General features: G+C 41.8%; 1 long non-coding RNA gene across 1 annotated transcript in view; it reads left to right on the top strand.

Annotated features, from left to right (window-relative positions):
• LOC144314114 (uncharacterized) overlaps nucleotides 1-21,110 on the top strand; it is a 445,307-nt gene that overhangs the window by 19,541 nt on the left and 404,656 nt on the right. Inside the window, exon 2 of the long non-coding RNA XR_013379789.1 lies at nucleotides 17,146-17,351. This is a non-coding gene — a long non-coding RNA (uncharacterized LOC144314114). The remainder of the gene's footprint in view (nucleotides 1-17,145; nucleotides 17,352-21,110) is intronic.

Raw genomic sequence — 21,110 nt, forward strand, 5'->3', positions numbered from 1 at the left:
ATGCAGGGAGCCCGATGTGGGACTCAATCCCAGGACCCCAGGATCACGTCCTGCGCCAAAGGCAGATGGTCTACCACTAAGCCACTCAGCATTCCTGTCTTTATTTATGATTTGGGACTTATACACATTTTCTGTGTTCAGTCTGTCATCCCCATTTCAACATGCCAGCCCCCACACAGCATTTTGGAAATGACCCAAGAACAAACCAAAATGCTTCACACATAGCTTCTTGGGCTTTCCTTAAATCAAGTTATGGTTGATCATTTTTTGCCTTAAAAAATACTTTCATCTCTTACTTGCTTTAAAGGCATAAACTTGGGAATTGACATTTGTTTTTTGATGTCCAGGACTTAAGAGTCTCCTTGCATTTGGACCTGTAAGTATGTGACTGCTTCTGTGCTTGTTGTCACTAGCTGAGTGTTGACTCTGACAACCTATGAGAGGATTGCCTTATATTAATGTGGTATTAAATCAGACTGTGTCTGAGTTGAATATCTGTTTCATTGATTCATCTGTTTATTCAATAAATGCTAACTGAGCATCACTGAGTGCCAGAAATCGTACTGTGTTCCGGGGATATGGTAGTAGGTACAGTAAAGAGAGCCCCTTCTTCCCTGAAGCACAGGGTCTAGTGGGGATTAGACACTCTAAAGGATGAACTGCTAATGGAGTACTGCTCTGCTGGGCCTGCCTGGGGCTCTGGGGCTCCTACCCTAGTCTGTGAGAGGGCCCTGAAGGAAGTGGTGTGGTGTGGGATCTGAGAGAGGAGTGAGCCAAGTGAGCAGCAGGAGAATATTCCAGGCAGAAACAACAGCATATTCAAAGATCTGGACGTGGGAGAAATCATGGAGCACTTGAGGAACTGAAATAAAACTGATTGGAAAGGGGCGAGTGGGGGGGTTGAGAGATGGGGTGGGACTGAGCCATATAAAGGAGTCATTTCTTCCAGGAGCTTCTTTGATTGGTTTCTGATGATAAGTGGTTACACGGTCTAAGACTGTTGCTAAGTTCTGTGATGATGACAATATGGTTGGGACCTCAGTGAACTCAGCAATATGTTATTACTCTTTGCTGATTAATGAAATCTTGTCTCTGGCCAAGTAAACAAATTTGGATATATTTTCATAGACGTCAAGAAGACTAAAGTACAGATACCTGTGAACACTTCCAGTTTATATACAGATAGAAAGAACTTGAAAGTAGAGAATCTTTTCTTTATTTAAGATTTTATTTATTAGACGGTGAGAGAGAACACAAGTTGGGGGTGGTGGTGAGGAGAGGTGGGAGTGGGGAGAGAAGAAGACTCAGTGCTGAGCCCGAAGCCTAACACAGGGCTCTATCCCAGGACCCTGGGATCATGACCTGAGCCGAAGGCAGACGCTTAATGACTGAGCCACCCAGACCCAATCTTTTCTTGTTTTTGAGATCTTTCTCTACTCTCCTTTGTTAGTCTTCCTCTCTTGTCTACTTTTTCAGCATTTAAAACTGTCTAAATGTTGTCAAATAGAGCAAACAAAAAGCAGTACATAATGCTCCAAAGCTCATGGCAACCTCAGTGCTTCAGGGGTTAAACTTTTCTTTTCAGAAGCTACACTTGCAATTATGGATGCCACCAGGAGGGCTGGTGGAGAGTCATGATTCCTAAAGTCCACCTTTTAGGGCACATGGCATAAAGGAATTCTAGATTTTTATTTTACATGGGATTTCAAACTTCTCTTCATTAGCTAAAACCCCCCAATTTTTAGGATAATATGATTTAGAAAAATCAGCAAATATGAATATATTTATCATTATTATTATTTATTTTATTACTATTTTAAAAATATTTTATTTATTTATTCATGAGAGAGACACAGAGAGATGCAGAGACATAGGCAGAGGGAGAAGCAGGCTCCCTGCATGGAGCTGATGCAACACTCGATCCCAGGACCCCAGGATCACGACCTGAGCCAAAGGTAGATGCTCAACCACTGAGCCATCCAGGTGCCCCTAAGTATATTTATAAAAATATAATACTATGTAGAATATCTGATATGCATTTTTAATTTTAACTGATTCTTGATTGTACCTAAAGCATTTCACTTATGGTTTTATTTTTAATTTTTTTGTCTTACTCAAGTAGCAGAACAGTTTATTTCTTAGAAAGAAAACTACTGGTTCCCAGATGCTTGTTCTTCTTAGGAAATAAAAATTCTCCTCCTAGCCCAGATTTCTCAGTGAATTCTCCAGTATGCATACAGCTCTCCTTCTACTGTAGATATTTCAAGATCTTGAAATCACAGTCTTGAATCTTTAGGGGAGCTGTGAAAGCCCACATGAGGTCTCTTTTTTTAACCACAATGGAAAGGACTAAATTGTGTCCCAACACCATTGTTGGTTTACTATTTTTTCTTTTTCTGTAGTTTAGTGTGTGCTTGTGAAAAACTATTTTAAGATAATAGCAGGTAATAAAAACTACTGGCAGAAAGATTTTTAGTGCTAAAAACCAAACTATGAGAAAACTGGCCATTTGATAGCTTTGTAACTTGTTTCTTTATAGGTTTATTTTCCTTATATTTATGCTTTTTAGGGAGTCAGGTAGGCGTGACCAGCAAGATTTATGCAATGATGGAGAGCCTTCAGTAAAGAAGTGAGTTTTGCTTCAGAAAAGATGATCAGAGCTCGACATGTTCTTGGCAGTCCAGAAAAGCATTCTCCTGGGACACAGGGGAGTGTTGAGATAAATCGGAATGAAAATGAATGAGAGGAGATCCAAATAGATGAGAATTGGGGAAAGAGCCTAGGTTTTGCTGAGAGAGCAGAGGGAGAGTTAGAAGTTGTGAGAAAATGACCATAGGAAAACTGGCTAGAAAGAAAGCCAACTTTGGTTGAATGCACCAGAAGGACAAATGGTGTTTGAAATGTGCTGTGGCTTAATGATATTTGGTGTGTGGCTAGGAAGCTGACAGAGGGAGGGAGATTTCAGAGAGAGGAAAGGCCTTAATCCAAGGTAAAACTGTTTCATATTGAATAACGATGAGTAGGATTTTTAGTACAGGGCTGTGATGAAGGGATAAATACAGGAAAAACTATATGGTTATTTCATTGTCCTTCCTCAACATTGGCTTTTATAAGAAGTATTTTGAGAGGTAGTGAAATGCTTCTGCATAGATACTGCAGTGCCTACCAGAGCACCTTCTTCTCAGACTCAATTAAACATTTCAACTCATGGGGTGACCTTGGCCACCCTTGGCCCCGGTCTACTCAGGATGCCAAGGAACAGGAAGCATCAAGTATCAGTGGGGCAGCGTCAGGTGTTCCTCTCTGTTGGAGGCGATCTTGTAGCAGTCTTTGCCACCACCCACTAGCTGGCCTGGAGTGACTCTCTTTGGCCCCCCACATGAAAGGAAGGAAGCTCCTGTCCTGTGGGCGTAGAAACAGCCCTAACTGAACAGCCTCATGCCCCACAACAGCTAATACCTCTTATAACAACTCCCCTCACATGTTTATGGTCCATTTATAGTTCCACCCAGTCCAGAAGCAGTTCACTAATCAGGAGTAATTTTTGTGGTCAGCCTTGTGTCCTGGCAGCCGAGATGAGGCCATTTTTATCAGTTTAACCAAGGGACAGAGGGAGAAAGTTAACTGAAGGTCAGATTCTCCTGTGGAAAGAAACATGGTTTTGTTAACACCCATAGATATTAAACATGGCTCCGAAGATATTAAACAGTGGACTCCTGTTAAAGTGAGTCTTGTGGAGAGGTTTTGCAGTTTACTGGCCCAGGGCAGCTGTGATAAATGAAAGTCAGTGTGGGGGTTGATCACTGTAAAAGAGATTACCCTCTCTTATGCCTTTGCCTGCTACAGGCCCCCTCCTTGCCACTGGGTTAACCTGGTTAGCTCAGCACATCAGCTTGGATATACCTTCTTCCAGGGGGCCTTATTTGGCACCCTCCCCTTTAATCTGTGTTATGTATACTCCAGTCCCCCCCCCACCATAGTTCTGTATTTCACTGTCCATCTCCTCTGCACTTGTTCATTCTTGCATTCCCAGCACCTAACATAATTCCTGGCATGCGGTAGATGCTCAATAAATCACTACTGAACTTAAGTAAGTTGAACTGATAGTGTTTTAGAGATAACTAGAATTGTCCCCTGAGCTGGGTAAGAAGAAGGGGCCTTTCATGGGTGTACAGCACAGCAGCTGGGCTCCCCCAGAAGTAGACCTTGAGACAAAAGTGTGAAGAGTGTATTTGGGAAATACAGAAGACTCCACCAGGGAATTAGACAGCAATACTGAGAAGGGAAGGCAGGATTACAGAGTGTATTACCATGCAGGCTACCGCAGTGGGCAGCTGGGGCTTAATCCTGTGGGGGAACTCCTGATAAATGGTGCAAATGCATGCCTCAGAATGACGCCAGGGAGCTGGGGGCATTTAAACAGCAACTCCCCATAGTCGTTGGTTGAAGGCTCCTCTGAGAGGTTTAATTCCCTGGTGTTCTCATGTGCCATGTGTGGGGAGAGAAAATTTCTGGAAAAAAAAGTCCCAGAGGCAAGAGACATGGATAGGAGCACTTATTCATCACGTGAGCCCAGCATAACACCCCCTGGGCATGGGCAGGGAATAGCCATTGCCTGCTATAGCAGCCTTGCATCCCAGGTCTGGAGTCGACAGGGCAAAACCAGCCTCTTGACTATCCATTGAAAAATGAAGATGAAACTCTTAATCTGATGTAGAGGAAACAGTAGAGCAGAGCGATGAAATACTCTTGGGAGTTGAACATGCCTGGGTTTGAAAGCCCAGCTCTGCCCCTTACATAGTTTTCATGTGGAATTTAGTCAAGTTCCAGAGCTTCTCTGTGCCCCAGTCTCCCTCACTTGTAGAACTGGTACAGGAAGGGTGATGTGCGAATCAAATTGAATGTTGGAAATAAAATACTTAAACAGTGCGGATCGTTAGGGCTAGAGATAAATAAGTAAGAGGCTTTTCCCTCACAGGGTTTAAATTTTAATGGGGGAAGACATCTGAGCAAATAAGTTTATATAAATGTAATAGGATAAAATTTAAGATTGTGGCAGGTACAAAGCATTTTGGGAACACAGAGAAGGGGCTTTTAGCACCCCCTGAGGAATCAGAGTGGCTTCCCAGGGGAGACAGTGATTAAAGTCCTGGACAGGGGAGACCAGCCAGGCATGGGGGATTGAATGCTGCATGTAGGGGAATGACTCCCCTATTTCCCTTTTCTTCATTCTAGTCGTGTGGAGTGCAGCAGTTGAGGAGTGAGCCTCTGGCCATCCTCTCAAAAGCTTTAGCAAGCTGAGGTTGGAGAGGGGGGCAGAGGGGAGGGAAGTAAGAGTGGTGAGCACTGGTGTCTGGCCCAGCCCTGCCTCTAACAAGACTGCTGGCGAGTCCCTCATCCTCTCCAAGCCCGCATCTCCCTATCCGAAAAATGAGAGACCTTGCTTAGTGGTAAGAGCTTATGGCTCTGGCCAACCATGCACCTTCTTCGGAAGCTCTGGTTTTATAAGCAGAGTCTGGGGCTCTTTGTATAGCTGCTACGCTCCATGATTTAGAGGGCTTGCCAAGTACTGGGATTGCCTGCTCCCTCCCAAGCTTCGCATCTGGACCTTTCAGTTCTTTGCCCAAATCTCCCAGTTCCCTGGTGCAGACTGCCATGGCCTGGTCCCAGATGAGGTATGCCTCAGATAGGCATTTCCAGTAGATGCTCCTTAAGGAGGATTGACATTTGAGAAGTTGGATAGTTTTGTTTAGAGGGAGAATGTGATTATAGTCACTTTTCCACCCAAGGGGACAAAGATAGCAAAATCAGTTCCAAAGCCAAGTAATTGGCCAAACAGCCCGGTTAAGCCCCGTGGGAGTCACCATCTCAGCTGGCTGTTTGCAAAGGAGCTATCCAATCTCGTCAAATCATTTCTTTCTTGTTATTTATCTCCATCATAACGTAGAGAAGTCAAGCTGCTCATCAGATCTAGTTCTCAGTTAAAGTTGGGTTCAATTGTGAGTACAAAATCAAAATAACAATAGTTTAAATAAGGCAGGTGTTTGCTCTTTCACCTTGCTTTATTTATTTCTCATATTAATGTCAGGATGTAGGCTGTCTAGCATGGTATGGCTGCTTTGTCCCACGAAGATGGCAGATAGCCAGCTTCCTTCAAGCTTGTGGCTCTGCCACGTAGGACCTCCACAGCCAATGTTACCTCATGGTCCAAGGTGGCTGCTCCCATTCCTGCCATTTTGTCCACATTTTAGCAAGTAGGAAGAAGAAAGGTGTGAAAGACTGGATGGTTCCACTCAGGCCCTTCCTGGAAGCTGCATGCACCCTTTTTTCCTCAAATACCATTGGACAAAACTTAATGGTATGGGCCCACCTAGTTAGAAGGCAGTTTCGGAACTGTTGGTTTTCTTCCCTCCCTCGATGGCAGTGTGCCTAGCCAAAAATTGAGGGTTCTATTACTAAGTGAAGAGAGAGAATATATTAGGGGACAACTGACAGTTTCTACTAGTACCTGGAGTGGACATTTTACAGTTGTGTGTGATCTTGGGCTAGAATTCTTCGAGCCACAGATTCCTTATCTGGAAAATCACTATAATAGTATTTACATCATGCAGTTTTTGCAAGTCTAATACAAAATTAAATGATGCTTTTGGAAATGCAGTGTATGTCAGAAAACACCACAGAAGACATTATTAGACAATAATTTGTCTTTCACATTTTCTTCATCAATTTCTCTCATGGGAATGGAGAAAAGGAGGAACATAGCAAGTGTGTTTTGGATTGAATAGAAATTACTTTGGAGACAGGAGCTGATCTAGGGGCAAACACGGAGTTTTACTCTGTGAAATCAGGCAGGAAAATCTCAAAGGCAAATGTTCAAATGTTAGTTTTCCAACTGCAATTGGAAAGATGATGTATGCCACTAAAAAGGATTTTCCTTTGGCATTTCAGCATCATTAACCTTGGCTCAAACCATACATAAGGGAGAGGCATTCATAACTAACAAGTAGTAATGAAACCTTCAAAGAGTTTTTACATCAGAAAGCTTTTATTTGAGTTGAGGGAAAGGGTCTTTAAAAAAAAAAACCCAAATCCTTTTGCCTATTTTGCCTAACAAGGAGATACTTTATAGCATATGGTCCAGTGCTCTGGGAAAAGAATCAGCATTTTTTTTTTCTTTTGATTTTAATGGGACCTGATGTAATAGGAATAGACTGCAGTAAATATTGCATATAATTATTTATTAGACTTTTGGAAACCTCCTATTGCCAAGACCCCTGGGCATATGGACAAAGTTGGAATATTAGGTAGTAAATACAAGCAGACCGAGCAAACACAGTTGCAATGCCATTCTATTAATGGACTCAGTGGAAACATTGGTTCTACGTGAGGCCTGGAAGTTGGCAAACTTTCTGGTGAGGGAAATGACCAGGTCAGGAGGCGACGGCCTCTTCTCTTTGGCCTGTATTGTAGCTGGGAGCCACACTTTGCTGGAGGGAGGAGGCCTCCATGATTCTTCATGTCCATAATGTACAGGCCTTTGCCATATTTGGCACTGAGATCACATTCCAGCTCACAGAGAGTCGAATCCATGGGCTGTGGACTCCAGGGAATCCCTGGAGTATAGGTTTCTCCTTTTACATGGAAGGAACAGGAGGTAGTGAGTATAAACTATCCTCTCATTTTTTTTTTTTCCTGATAGAAATAGCCACATGAACAAAGAGGTGCTAAAAGATGAAACTTGAATCAGGCATATTTGGATATAAGCCCAAATCCTTCCAATTAACACCTAGATATTCTGAGTGAATTACCTACATTTCTGAACTCTGCAGGGTTATTTTGAGGAGAATAGTAGATTCTCAATAAATGTGTCTGAGAGCTAGCTGAGGGATATCTATCATAAAGAAGGTCAAATACAGATGATTTATGGTCCTTCTCTAGCCAGTGAAGCAAATGGGACCTTAGAGTAAGCATGATTATATTCTTAAGTTTAGTATTTTTTTTATAAAAGATTTTATCTATTTATTTGAGAGAAAGAGAGAGAGAGAGAGAGAGAGCACAACAGCATGCACATAAGCTGAGGGAGAGGCAGAGGGGGAGGGAGAAGCAGACTTCCCGCTTAGCAGGGAGCCTGACATGAGGCTCAATCCCAGGACTCTAAGATCATGCACTGAGCCAAAGGCAGATGCTTAACCTACTGAGCCACACATATGCCTCTTAAAATTTTGAATTTTGAAGGCATCATATTTACTATTTGCCCAAAGCATTCCAACTCAGAACCAGGTAGGTTTATAAACCACAGCATTATTTATGGGAAGGAAAGTATCCTTCTGGCCTAATTTCTTCACTTCGGCTACTCTACTTCACTTTCAAGTTTGGATATTTTATGAAATTCCAGAAAGGAATGGACTTGGTAGGTTGTCTAGAAATGTTTTGTCTTTAGGCAGAACTGCAAGCAGACCACGTGAATGAGTGAAGGATCCAGCCTTCTATTTAACTTCTCAGTGAGGCTCTTGAATACCAATAATATGTCTGAGTAAAGTCATTCCATTGTGTGGTAGCTATCTTATTTCACTTGGAATTATTCTTCATATAAAACTTCAGCTCCTTATGGTGTAATTTAGGTCCATTTGAAAACTTCTCATTTGATATATATTCATTTAAAATCTTGATATGTTCTTGACACTGGCAAAGCACTGGGATATATATTTGCTTCCTAATAGAAACACAGTATTACTGGTGTTGCATTTTAAATAAGGCCCTTCTTATATCTGAAGAAAAAAATTTCTTTTCAATTTTAACTGTGCTCCAGTTTAAAATTTTTCTTATTTTTTTAAAAAAATTTTATTTGTTCATTCATGACAGACAGAGAGAGAGAGATGCAGAGAGAGAAGCAGGTTCCATGCAGGGAGCCCAATGTGGGACTCGATCCCGGGTCTCCAGGATCACTCCTTGGGCCGAAGTTGGCACTAAACCACTGAGCCACCCAGGGATCCCCTAGTTTCAAGTTTTGGATCAATTATTTCAGCCTTCACATGTAGGTATTTAAGCATACCAGAACCCCAATCTCTCCACCTTTCTGATTTCTATATGAACAAAAGCAGCTGATTCTTAGAACCTAAAAAAATAAAAAAAAAAAAAGTGATTTTTCTATTTTTGGCTACTAAATGCTCCCAGATTTAGAGAGCTCCCAGATAAAGAGACCAGGTTTTTTTCTATGGAAATATATTTTATAGCACCAAAATTTAAATGGAAAAAACTGAATTAAGAAGCTATAATTCAGTCAAGAAATTAAAATGAACTCATAAAACAGCTTGATTGAATTAGTCTCTTGCTAGTCTGTTCTCTACCTACCTAATATATAATATGAAAAATCCTTTTGTCAGTTTGAAATAAAATTAAAAAATTTTAAAGTCCCTTGATCAGTGGAAAGAATTCTGATTTGTTTTGCTTTCTCTTTCTCTTCTACTGATACCACTCAAAATAAGACTTTGAGAGAAGTACTTATAAACATGTTTCATCAAAAACTGTTTGCGTCATCAGTCTTAAGAGTAGAGGGAAAAGCAGGCCCTCAACTTATTCCTGTGTGAATGATTTTTCCTCCTGAATATATCTGACAGATTTCAATGCAACTTTGATGCAAGGTTATCATGATATACAAAGTTTAATATTTATATTTCAAGACACCATTAAGAAGACAATTTTATCTGTTTCAGTGGTATGACAAAAGAATTACGAAATGTATGTATGTAGAGATCTCTGTAGTTTAGGAAGTATCTTCATTTCCCAGAACCCTGTGTAATAGGTCAGGGAGATATTATTTTTCTTAGATAAGAAAATGGAAGCTCAGAGGTTGAGGAGCTTGTCTTGGGTCCCCCAAAGGGAATGACAGCTCTGTGGCCATATTTAGTTTTCTTGTGTCCCTAAATTCATGCTGATAGCTTATTGTACTGAAGCCTGTAAAAGCTCTATTTCAAGAGATCCATGGGGACATTTGTGTCATTTCCCATAAAGATCAACCTTTACCTTCGGAATTGCTCTGGCCAACTTTTGCGCATGTGTTCCTTATCACAGTGTCTTGTGTTTCTTTTGCTCCTTTCTCTGAGAAAATCCAGGCGCATTCCAGACCCTCAATTCTAATCAGCTCTGATAGTAATGAAGCAGGATTGGAGTAACATGGAGGTTATTTGGCACTTGCCCAGTGGCTGTGGGGTAACCTGCTCATTTCTGGTGTTCCTGGAACAAGAATGGTCCTTGGGTACCTGCCACCTCTGTGTGCTGGGTACTTGACTGGTTTTCCCTTCTTAAAGACATGCTCATGTGTCCTCTGCTGCTAATGTCTCGGTTATCATCCCTTTGGTGCCTAAGCTCTCAAAAGAGTAGTGCACACTTGGAATTTCTAATTCCTCTGCCCTTGTCTTCAACCCATCCACCTGGCATTAGCTCTAACCTTCCCTCTAAATTATTTTCTCCAAAGGTCACTTCCAATTTGAAGATCCTCATATATTTTCTCAGGTTTTCTCTTTTTCTTAACTCTTCTGTTCTGTTTCTCTTTCTAGCTCTCCAGATCATTTTCTTTTCTTTCTCTTTCTTATTTTTCCTTCTTCTCTCCCTCTCTTCTCCTCTTCCTTCTTTCCTCCTCCCTCCTCTTTCCCTTCCTTTCCCCTCTGGCCCCATTTTCTTCTTCCATTCTCTACTAGTGGACCTAACCATGATCCTGTAAGCAATATTCACCTTTAACTCTCAGCATATAGTAGGTTTTGGGGTTTCATCTCTGGTCCCAATTTTGAATGATCCCAAATACACAGCTCCAACTATGTGTTCTTTCCTTGGCTTCTTCCTCAAATCTCCAGATACCTACGGCACAGTCGTACCTAGATATCCAGCTACCACCTTAAACTGAGGTCTGACCAGTCACAGATCCTTCTTCACTTCTCTTGGTGGCACCATTTTTCCTTTCACCCAAGATTATGTTTTGTATTATTTTGGGCCCTTCCCTTTTCTTTCCCCAAATACAATGTCAACATTCTTCTGTCCTGATATCTCTCACACCTATGTCCCATTCTTCTGTTCCTGACACCATTGTCATGGTTTAGACAGTCACATCACAATGAATAATCTTTCTTTGGTTTCTATGAACTGTTATCTCATCCTACATGTTTCTGTCCCTGACTAGCTGTCTTTTATTTTCCTTCAATATGATTTATCTCTGTGCTTTGAACTGCCACTTCCCTGCCATGTGTTGCTCCATGCACTTCTTCATCCAATTGAAAAAATGAGTTATAGCCCTCAAAGAGAAACCAGTTTGTTCCCTCACAGAAAGTGTAGATTCCTGTGCATTTTAATGTAGCCTGTGCTTCCTGCTGCCCTCTCCGATTTGAGTTGAACACAGGTGGTGAGGAAAGTGAAATCATCTGTTAGTCTTATCTTCTTGTCTTGTGGTTTTTCTGGGCTGATTCCTCTGGTTGGGAGAAATGGCTCCTAACGTGAGGTGTGATAAATGCTGTCTCCAGGGCTATGATTGTTCTGCATTAGATATGAATGCATGCACTTCTCAGCCTCCCAGACATGGTTTACAAAATTCTTTACTGTTTTTCCCTTCTGGGGAGTGATAAGGTATAACATTTCTTATTGATTTTGGAACTGTTTCTACAATGCAAACAAATACCTATCTGAAAAACCTTGTACTAATCACACAAAAATGTGATCATGTGGGTCCTGGAGTGCCAGAATTTCCATAGCTCTAGGTCTGTGGAGATTTTTCTTCTTATTATTCAGAGGTCTATTAAAAATAGTTCTCTCAATGGAAAAATGAACAATGCAAGACTGGATATTGGAGCTCTTGCTCTTTCTGCATTACTTCTCATGGTAGCTTAACATTAGAAAAACTCTTGTCTGCCTCATTTCCCTGTTGGTGGATCAAGCCCTAGATTTCCTTGGTTGCTAAATGTTGAAACTTAGTGGAACTTCTTGTCTAATACCTTTAAGAGGATTCTGAATCTTGGAGAGTGGATATTTCTGGTCCTAGGATACACAGATAGTTGGTGACAAACCTAGACACCCTCCCATTCCTTCCACCATGTCCTGTCCTTGGGTCTAATGCTTGAGTGAAGATATTTTAGTGAAACCCAGTGGGCTCACCTTCAAAGTTGCAGAGCCCAGGGCAAGAGTACAAATAGAAGCCCGTATATCCTATGTCTAAATAGTCAGCATTTTAAGGTAGGTTACAAGGTGTTAAATAAAATATGCTCTATCTCTGTATCTTGACAAACATATCTTAATAATGTATTGGAAGGCTAGGTTTAAAATTTGACTTTCTAATTAACAAAGCAGGAAACCACAAATGTTGGAGAGGATGTGGAGAAAGGGGAACCCTCCTGCACTGTTGGTGGGAATGTGAACTGGTGCAGCCACTCTGGAAAACTGTGTGGAGGTTCCTCAAAGAGTTAAAAATAGACCTGCCCTATGACCCAGCAATTGCACTGTTGGGGATTTACCCCAAAGATACAGATGCAGTGAAACGCCGGGACACCTGCACCCTGATGTTTATAGCAGCAATGTCCACAATAGCCAAACTGTGGAAGGAGCCTTGGTGTCCATAGAAAGAGGAATGGATAAAGAAGATGTGGTTTATGTATACAATGGAATATTCCTCAGCCATTAGAAATGATGAATACCCACCATTTGCTTCGATGTGGATGGAACTGGAGGGTATTATGCTGAGTGAAATAAGTCAATCGGAGAAGGACAAACATTATATGGTCTTATTCATTTGGGGAATATAAAAAATAGTGAAAGGGAATAAAGGGGAAAGGAGAAAAAATGAGTGGGAAATATCAGAAAGGGAGACAGAACATGAGAGACTCCTAACTCTGGGAAACGAACTAGGGGTGGTGGAAGGGGAGGTGGGCGGGGGGTGGGGGTGCCTGGGTAATGGGCACTGAGGTGGACACTAGACGGGATGAGCACTGGGTGTTATTCTATGTTGGAAAATTGAGCATCAATAAAAAATAAATTTATAAAAAAAATTTGACTTTCTAAAATTTTCAGAGTCTCTACTGTTGTGGTGTAACATGGGAGAACTGGTTCTTGGACATCACCTATCCTTTTCCTTTCTCAGCATCAAATCCAACAGCACTAGGAGGGGCTTGGTGTTTTCATATCCAAGTTCTGTCCACTTCCTCCTTCAAAATGCTGCCTCTTGGGCTTAGGTGGCACATGCTAGCTGTTCAGTCCATTAGCAGAAGGGCAGACCTCAGAAGAGGCCCAATGCCATGCCAGTAAGCAGGCTTGGGGATGTTTGGGCAAGCAGGATCCTCGGTACCCAGAGAGTGGTCCAGAAGGGAGATGTGAACTCCCCATGGCCATGTGAACTCCTTTTTTTATAGAAACTAGTCAGAGATGCAGTTGAGTGTTCAAGTCAGTACCACCCCTTACTTGAATCTAAGAACAGCACCAAAATGAGTAAGAGATCTTGAAACTTGGTTCAGAGGCTCTTTCCACTCTGACTTCATATCATCTGTCAGGGATGCCATTTATCGGGCACAGAGAGCACACCAACTGCACTGACAAGCGTCCGGTATAGATGGACGAATTCCAGCCAATCTTCTTTTCCTGCATTACTGGCCTGAAATCTCCCTCCTCTAGTTCCTTGTGTTCAGTTTTGCCCTCCAACCTCACTGCTAGGAGTCCCTGTGAGTTCTGGTACAAATTCAGCCTTTGAAAACCTTCTCTTTCTGTTGCACTTTGATGCTGGTTCCAGGAGATGTTGTGTGGAAGAAAGAGGGGGAGCCCTTGGGCTTCTTTTTAATTCTCTCTCTTGCCTCCCAGAAGTTCTTTTGCTCCAACTCTCAGATGACTCTTCTCTCCTCTTTTGGCTCCTTAGCCCCCTACCGAACCCTCCTCATGCTTTTTATACTTTAAAAATGTACCTTCTCCTTTTTTCCTCTCTCTCTTTCTTTCTCTCTCTCTCCCTCTCTCCATCAAAACTCTTTTTGCTTCAGAAGACCTTTGTTAGTAGAAAAACTTTCAGCCTGATTAATTGAAAAGAAAAACTTGGAAGGTGAAGGAGTTCATCTTTGTCACCAGCCTTTCTTTTCCCACATTTGTGTTGTTCCCATTCTCTCTTCTTAAAATTAGCTGTCAGGAAAGAAAACTAATAGGTCATATATCATATCTCTGAAGTGGAATAAAAGACCCAGTTTCTCCCAAAAGCAGTGTAGCTGTGTGGGTCGGGATTGGTATTCTGAACACTTGAAAAGACTATAGAAGTCATGAGGTGCTGGATGCCTGCAGGTCAGCCTCCTTATCTGTGGTGTGGAGGGAGCTGAAAAGCAAAGTCTCACTTTCAGGTGAGTCATCTACATGTCCTGAGGGTCGCTTTGTAGGAAGAAGAGTAATGGCAACAGTTTATGCCCAGTTTGTGCAAATCAGGATTGTCTTCTACTTAGGCTGGGAAGTGAATTGCATGGAAGCTTCTACTGAGACTGAGCACAAAGTGTTGAAGAGCCTGTTTCCAACTATTCAGACATCGTTGTTTCCTTCCTTGTGTTGCACCTCCTCACTCTTCCAACACCCTGACTTCTGGAATGGACCCAGCCTGCAAAGGCAGGACTCTGTTGTGGAGCTTCTGTGTTCTCTGCTATCCCTTCTTTCAGAACTGATCAAGAGGATAAGAAACCTAAAGATCATCTTTTCTTTCTAATATAAACAATCTGTGGCTACAGGAAAGGGGGCTTGGAACTTGAGGCATAGATATTAATCACATTGATAGTCTGCTTTCGGCACAAGTGACCTTTTCTGCCTGTTTATTTTGACTGTGGAGCGAGAGGCCAGGAAATGCTTTCAAAGAATGGACACATCAGTAACTGGGACGCATGTGTGTGTATGTTCAATGAATGTTTCTCCCCCACAAACAGAAATGGTATGCAGCTCTGTTTCTGTAGTTCTTACAAAGTAATTGAAGTTAGTCCTTCACTTTCTCCAGCGAAGAAACTGAGAAATAATTTCAAGTATTAATACAATAGAAGTGTTGAAGATGAACATGGTACCTGACTTTTGCAAACTATTTTTCTGTGGAGGAAACTTTTGGAGGCTGAATGGTGTGGAAAGAGTTCAAATTTTGAAGTTAGATCTGGTTTGTATCTGCTTCCCCAATGGACCTGTGTTGCTTATTTTCTCTGCTCCCATTTCCTTATCTATAAATGTAATGATAATTTCCAAATCTGAGTTATTTTGAAGATCAAATGAGAGAATTTATATGAAGTGTTTGGCACAGAGTTGATGGTCAATAAAATTTAGTATCCTTTTGTGGCCAGGACTGCTGGTTGCCTAACAGGTATTCCCCCCCCCTTAAAAAATATTTTATTTATTTATTCATGACAGACACACAGAGAGAGGCAGAGACATAGGCAGAGAGAGAAGCAGCCTTCCTCTGGGGAGCCTGATGCGGGACTTGATTCCAGGACCCTGGGATCATGACCTGAGCTGAAGGCAGACGCCCAACCACTGAGCCACGCAGGCACCCCTCCCCCCATCCCCTTTATTTAGGATGAAAACCTTGATTTCATTCAGATGGCAGTGTGCTCAGTAGTGAGGCCATCCTCATCCTTTACTGCTATATATGATCATGTGACTAAATTCTAACCAGTGAAATGTAGGGAGTTGGTAGGTGGGAATTCTGGGAAAGTGCACCAACCTGGAGACAATCAGCAAGACTGGTGCAGGCTCTTTCTAATCTTTAACTCTCTACTTCCCCTGGAAAGTAGACATAATGGCTGGAATTGCAGCAGTCATCTTGGATCATAAGATAATCTTGAGGATGATGCTAAAGATAGTGGAGAAACATAGATATCTGGACCCCTAACAATACTGTGGAGCTGTAAAATCAGACTAGGACTGCCCACTTCTTGCCTTTTTTTTTTTTTTTTTGAGCTAAATCAGTTTTCTTGTTAGTATCTATTATTTCTGGCCTCTTGTCAAGCAAGGGAGTGCAATTCCTAACACATTGTCTTGTATGTTCTTATTTAATCTTCACATTTATCCTGTGAATTAGTATAGTCCTTCCTATTTCACAGATAAAGAAACTGAAGTGGAGAGAGTTCAGTATTTTGCTCCCTATACATAGCTATTTTGTGCCACTGCTGATATCAGACTCTATTTGTGGCTTTTTCCACTACAAAGGGTGATCTGGGGCTTTTCCCAAACTTGTTTTCTTCATATGTTATGGGCAATGTGGTGTAATGGTGAAGAGTCCAAACTCAGGAGCCATACTTCCCACATTTGAATCCTGGCTCTGTCACTTACTACTTCTAGAAGATTTACCTGTAATTTGTGTAACCTCTCTGGGCCCCAATTTCCTGCTCTGTAAAATGAGAATAACAATAACCTCACAGAGTAGATAACATCAGGAGTGAATGAAATTATATATATATATATATAATATATAATATATGTATAATTATATATATAATGCTTAGAACAATTTCTAGCATATAGAAAGCACTATCAAATGTTAGCTATAATTATTCTTTTTTTTTTTTTTTCTACTGCAGGCAGACAAATTCACTCACTGGATACAAAGACTTGGTTGGGACCAAAGCTGATCTTTGAATAGTTTACCACATTTCTACTAGTGTTACAGGCTGTGGGAGTTGTTAGCTAATTCAGAGCTGTTACGAATCCTGAGAGCACATGGGTAGGACTGGAGACTCTGTGTAATGGCACCATTGGCTTGCTGGGCGTCTAGGAATCTCTGATGATGGGAAGTAAAGGGCACGGGAGGAGGGGCTGATAGAAATCTGGGTGGAGAATACCGGGGTCTAGGAGACTAAAAGGTAGATGTAGAATGGAGCTTCAAAAAACAAGGTTGGTATCTTTGGGAGGAAGAAGATAATGTTCTAGACTAAAGCCTGTAGAAATGGAAAAAAAAGACATGAGAGAAAAAAAAGGGAAGGAAACGAAATCAAGAAAGGACAGGAAAATCCTCAAACCTGGTAAATTATGGCTTATCCAGACTTTACGTTCCTAGGGGTTTCAAATTATGCCAACTTTGCCAAGTAAAGGGGGGAAGGATTAGGAGAGGTTTCCTGTGGGAACATTCCCTAGAAATATAGCTTTTTATATACTTTTTTGTTTTTGGGGTGGCAGAGTGAATCTGATAATGAAGACCATGATGAAGTCTTCGGAGGAAGCATTCCAAAGCCCACTTGTGACCAGCAGAGAAGAAAAGGCAGTTACAAGCTGATCCTCTTCTTGGGGCTTGTTCCTCTGTGAGTCCTCAGTGAGGACTTGGCCAGTCCGTTCCCACGCAGTCTTGCCTGCAGTCTGGCTCCACCTCACGATGTCAGAACTTGGTAAGATTTCTGGACATTTGTTACTTCCCTGTGTTGGTTATTGTGAGGCTCCCTGTCAAATTCCCTTATGGAATTCTTTATAAAACCATTAAATGAAAACAGGCCTCTGCACTTGTCTTCATGGTCAGTGGAGGCAGAGGTGGGGAGGACCGGGTCAGTCAGGTGCTGAGGTGGGTGCGGAGAGTGACGGTGACAGAGCAGACCTGGTCTCGGGGTTTGCCCAAAAGGTGCAAGGCCATGTGAGATGTAATCTGGGACATATTAGAAAGGCTGGTGAGAGTCTCTTCCATATCCACTGGCTTTGTTTGCTGAGCTCACTGCCATCTCTTTTTTTTTTCTTTTTAAATTTTATTTATTTATTCATGAGAAACACAGAGAGGGAGAGAGGCACAGACACAGACAGAGGGAAAGAGCAAGAAGCAGGCTCCATGCAGGGAGCCTGACATGGGACTCGATCCTGGGTTTCTAGGATCAGGCCCTGGGCTGAAGGCAGCGCTAAAACACTGAGCCACTGGGCTGCCCTCTGTTTTGAGTTCCACTGAAGTTCGTTTCTGAGGTAGAGGGGACACCTCTGTTTTCAGTGGGCCCAGCTTGGCCTTTCGGTGGCCTATTCGGTGGGCAGGAATAATTTAGTAGACTTGGCCTCTACATATTAAGTCCTTTGTTTTATTTTTATTTTTTTAAATTTTTTATTTATTTATGATAGTCACACACACAGAGAGAGAGAGAGAGGCAGAGACACAGGCAGAGGGAGAAGCAGGCTCCATGCACCGGGAGCCTGACGTGGGACTCGATCCCGGGTCTCCAGGATCGTGCCCTGGGCCAAAGGCAGGCGCTAAACTGCTGTGCCACCCAGGGATCCCCCCTTTGTTTTATTTTTAAGGTTCAGTAGTTTCTACCCTCCATTCTCCAACCCCCCTTCCACTGTCATCTGGCCATATTGTGTGTCTTAAACAGCTGTTTTGGCTCTCCCATCCATTAGGGATGAACCAGCTGTCTAGAACTGCTTCTTACCAGGTGCTGGGAAGCTGCCCTGGGTTCTATTGGTAGTGATGGCCCAAGGCAAGCGGTGAGTCCCATGTCCACAGGAGACAGTGAAGGTGGACTTCAGGAACCATCAGAAATGGGGCATTACACATCGGGCTCCCGGTGCATGGAGCCTGCTTCTCCCTCTGCCTGTGTCTCTGCCTCTCTCTCTCTCTCTGTGTGACTGTCATAAATAAATAAAAAAAATATTAAAAAAAAAAAAAAAGAAATGGGGCATTAGTCGCCAAGAGAATTCAGATCCCCAGGTGCTAGGTAGGCATTGCCCTTTTCTTCCCCCAACACCTTGGTTAGTTGTAGTTTGCTACAGTTCACAGTTGGTTTAAAAATACTGGAGCACAGCCCTCCTTGTTTATCCCATCAAAGTAAGTCCTGCATCCGTTGGCAAAGAACTCTCCAAGTTGAGCTTTAAATATTGAAAGATGTCTTTGTTAGTCACATAAATAACTTTGCAGTGTTGTGTGTGTATGTGTGTAGAAGACTTGTCCAACAGATATTAACCTTTGGCGACTGCCAGGGAGTCTCTTAGATAACCATGGTGGGTGTTTTGGAAAGCCTCTGAAGATTTAGTGTTCTCAGGGCCCAGAACAGCTCAGTGGCAGCCGCTTCCATGATACTGTGGTGAGGAGGACACGAGTCTGAATCTCCAAATGAACCCTCTGCTCCCCTCACGTTATTACTCTTATTTCAGTTCTGAGGCAGCCACACCAAGTCACCATGCAAGAGCCACTGCTTAATAATCTGTTTTGCCTCTTTTCGGTTGGGAAGCTTCTGGTTGGTTTAAGCTGTTTCTTATTGTGTAATAAAACCCCCAAACACAGTGGCTTAAAACAGCATCTGTCATTCAGTTTGCTCATGAACTTTCATTTCATTCAGGGCTTGCAGGGACAGTTCCTCTTGGGGGCATTTGAAAGCTAGAGGTAACTTGCTGCCTGAGGGCTGGAATTATCTGAAGCCTCACTCACGTGTTTGGCACTTGATGCTACCCGCGGCTGGGACCTTATTTGGAACTGTTGGCCAGAACACCTACACGTGGCCTCCCCACGTGGCTGCTTGCTTTTCTCACGGCAGGGAGGCTGACTTCCCAGAGAGAGAGAGAGAGAGAGAGAGAGAGTCCCTGTGGAACAAGAAAGCACATTGCATTGTTATGTCCTGGCCTTGAATGTCACTTGCCACCATACTCTTTTGGTTGATGTAATCCTTATTCAATTTATGGAAGTTTGGTTCTTTGATGTTCTTTCTTTTTCTTTTTTTGACATTCTTTCTTAAATATTACTTCTGATTCACTTGTTTTGATCTCTTCTGAAAGAACACTAATCATTCCTGTATTCCTGTATAGCCCTGTATGGGCGATATTGTCATCCACAAAAATAGTTCCCCCCCTTTTTAATAATTTTCCCTTTTAATATTTTTCCTTCCTTTGTAATTTTCCTCTGCTTCTGGGTGAAATTTTTGTGTGCTTATCTTTTACATATGATTTAATTTTCTTCATTCTTAATATGCTTTGTCAAAGATGAATTAAAATTCTGCTATAGCATTTTTACTGCATCTCTTCTTTATCTCTGCAGGCTTCTTTTTTACTTATTCTTATGTCTAATTCTTTCATCTTTTCTTTCTTTTTTAAAAAAGATTTATTTATTTATTTTGGAGAGAGAGCATGAGTGGGAGGGACAGAGGGAGAGGGAAAGATAATCTCAAGCAGACTCCATGCTGAGCATGGAGCCTGACAGCGGGGCTCGATCTCATGACCATGAGATCACGACCTGAGCTGAAACCAAGAGTCAGATGCTTAACCCACTGTGCCACCCAGGCATCCCATATTTATTTCTTAAAATTAAGATTTTGTATTTTTAACAAAGAGAGCAGCTGCTGCCTAATTTTTTTCAATGGTAAATCTTTCTCCCAAATTGCTTTCTTCTATCTCATTTGTACTATGTATACATCTTTCTTAGATGCAGTAGAACATTTTGATCCCAATTTTAAAAATTGTTTTTGAGTATAGTTGATATACAATGTTACATTAGTTTTACAGTGTACAGCATAGTGTTTCAACTTCTCTATATGTTATGCTCACCACAAGGGTAGCTACCATTTGACACTGTATAATGCAATTACAATATTATTGACTTTATGTCCCTATGATGTGCTTTTTATTCCCATGAATTATCCATTCCATAACTGAAAGCCTGTATCTCCTTCTTCCCTTCTCTCATTTTGCTTATGCTTTTACGCCCCTTCCTCTGATAATCATCAACTTGTCCTCTGTACTTATAGGTCTAATTCTTTTTTTTGTGTGTGTGTGTATTCATTTGTTTTTAGGTTCCATATGAGTGAAGTCATATGGTAGTTGCCTTACTAAATCTGACTTATTTCACTTAGCATAATGCTCTCAGGTCCATCTATGTTGTCACAAATGGGATGATCTTGTCCTTTTTTATGCCTTCATATTGTTCCATGGTGTGTATATACAATATCTTCCTTATGCAGTTGTTTATTGATGGACACTTGGGTTGCTTCCATATCTCAGCTATGGTGAATAATGCTGTGATAAACATAAGGATCCCTAAAGTTTTCTTGTTTTGTTTTCTGCTTACTCATCCTTGAATGAGAAGAAAGCTATTTCAGCATGGTAGTCATTCTAAACAGCATCACTGTGTTTGTTTGAGGCTTTTCATGTTCACCTGGTTGCAGTTATATTTATTCTCCCATATGTTA

This window comes from Canis aureus, chromosome 5, assembly GCF_053574225.1.
Source record: "Canis aureus isolate CA01 chromosome 5, VMU_Caureus_v.1.0, whole genome shotgun sequence".
NCBI classification, from domain to species: Eukaryota; Metazoa; Chordata; class Mammalia; order Carnivora; family Canidae; genus Canis; species Canis aureus.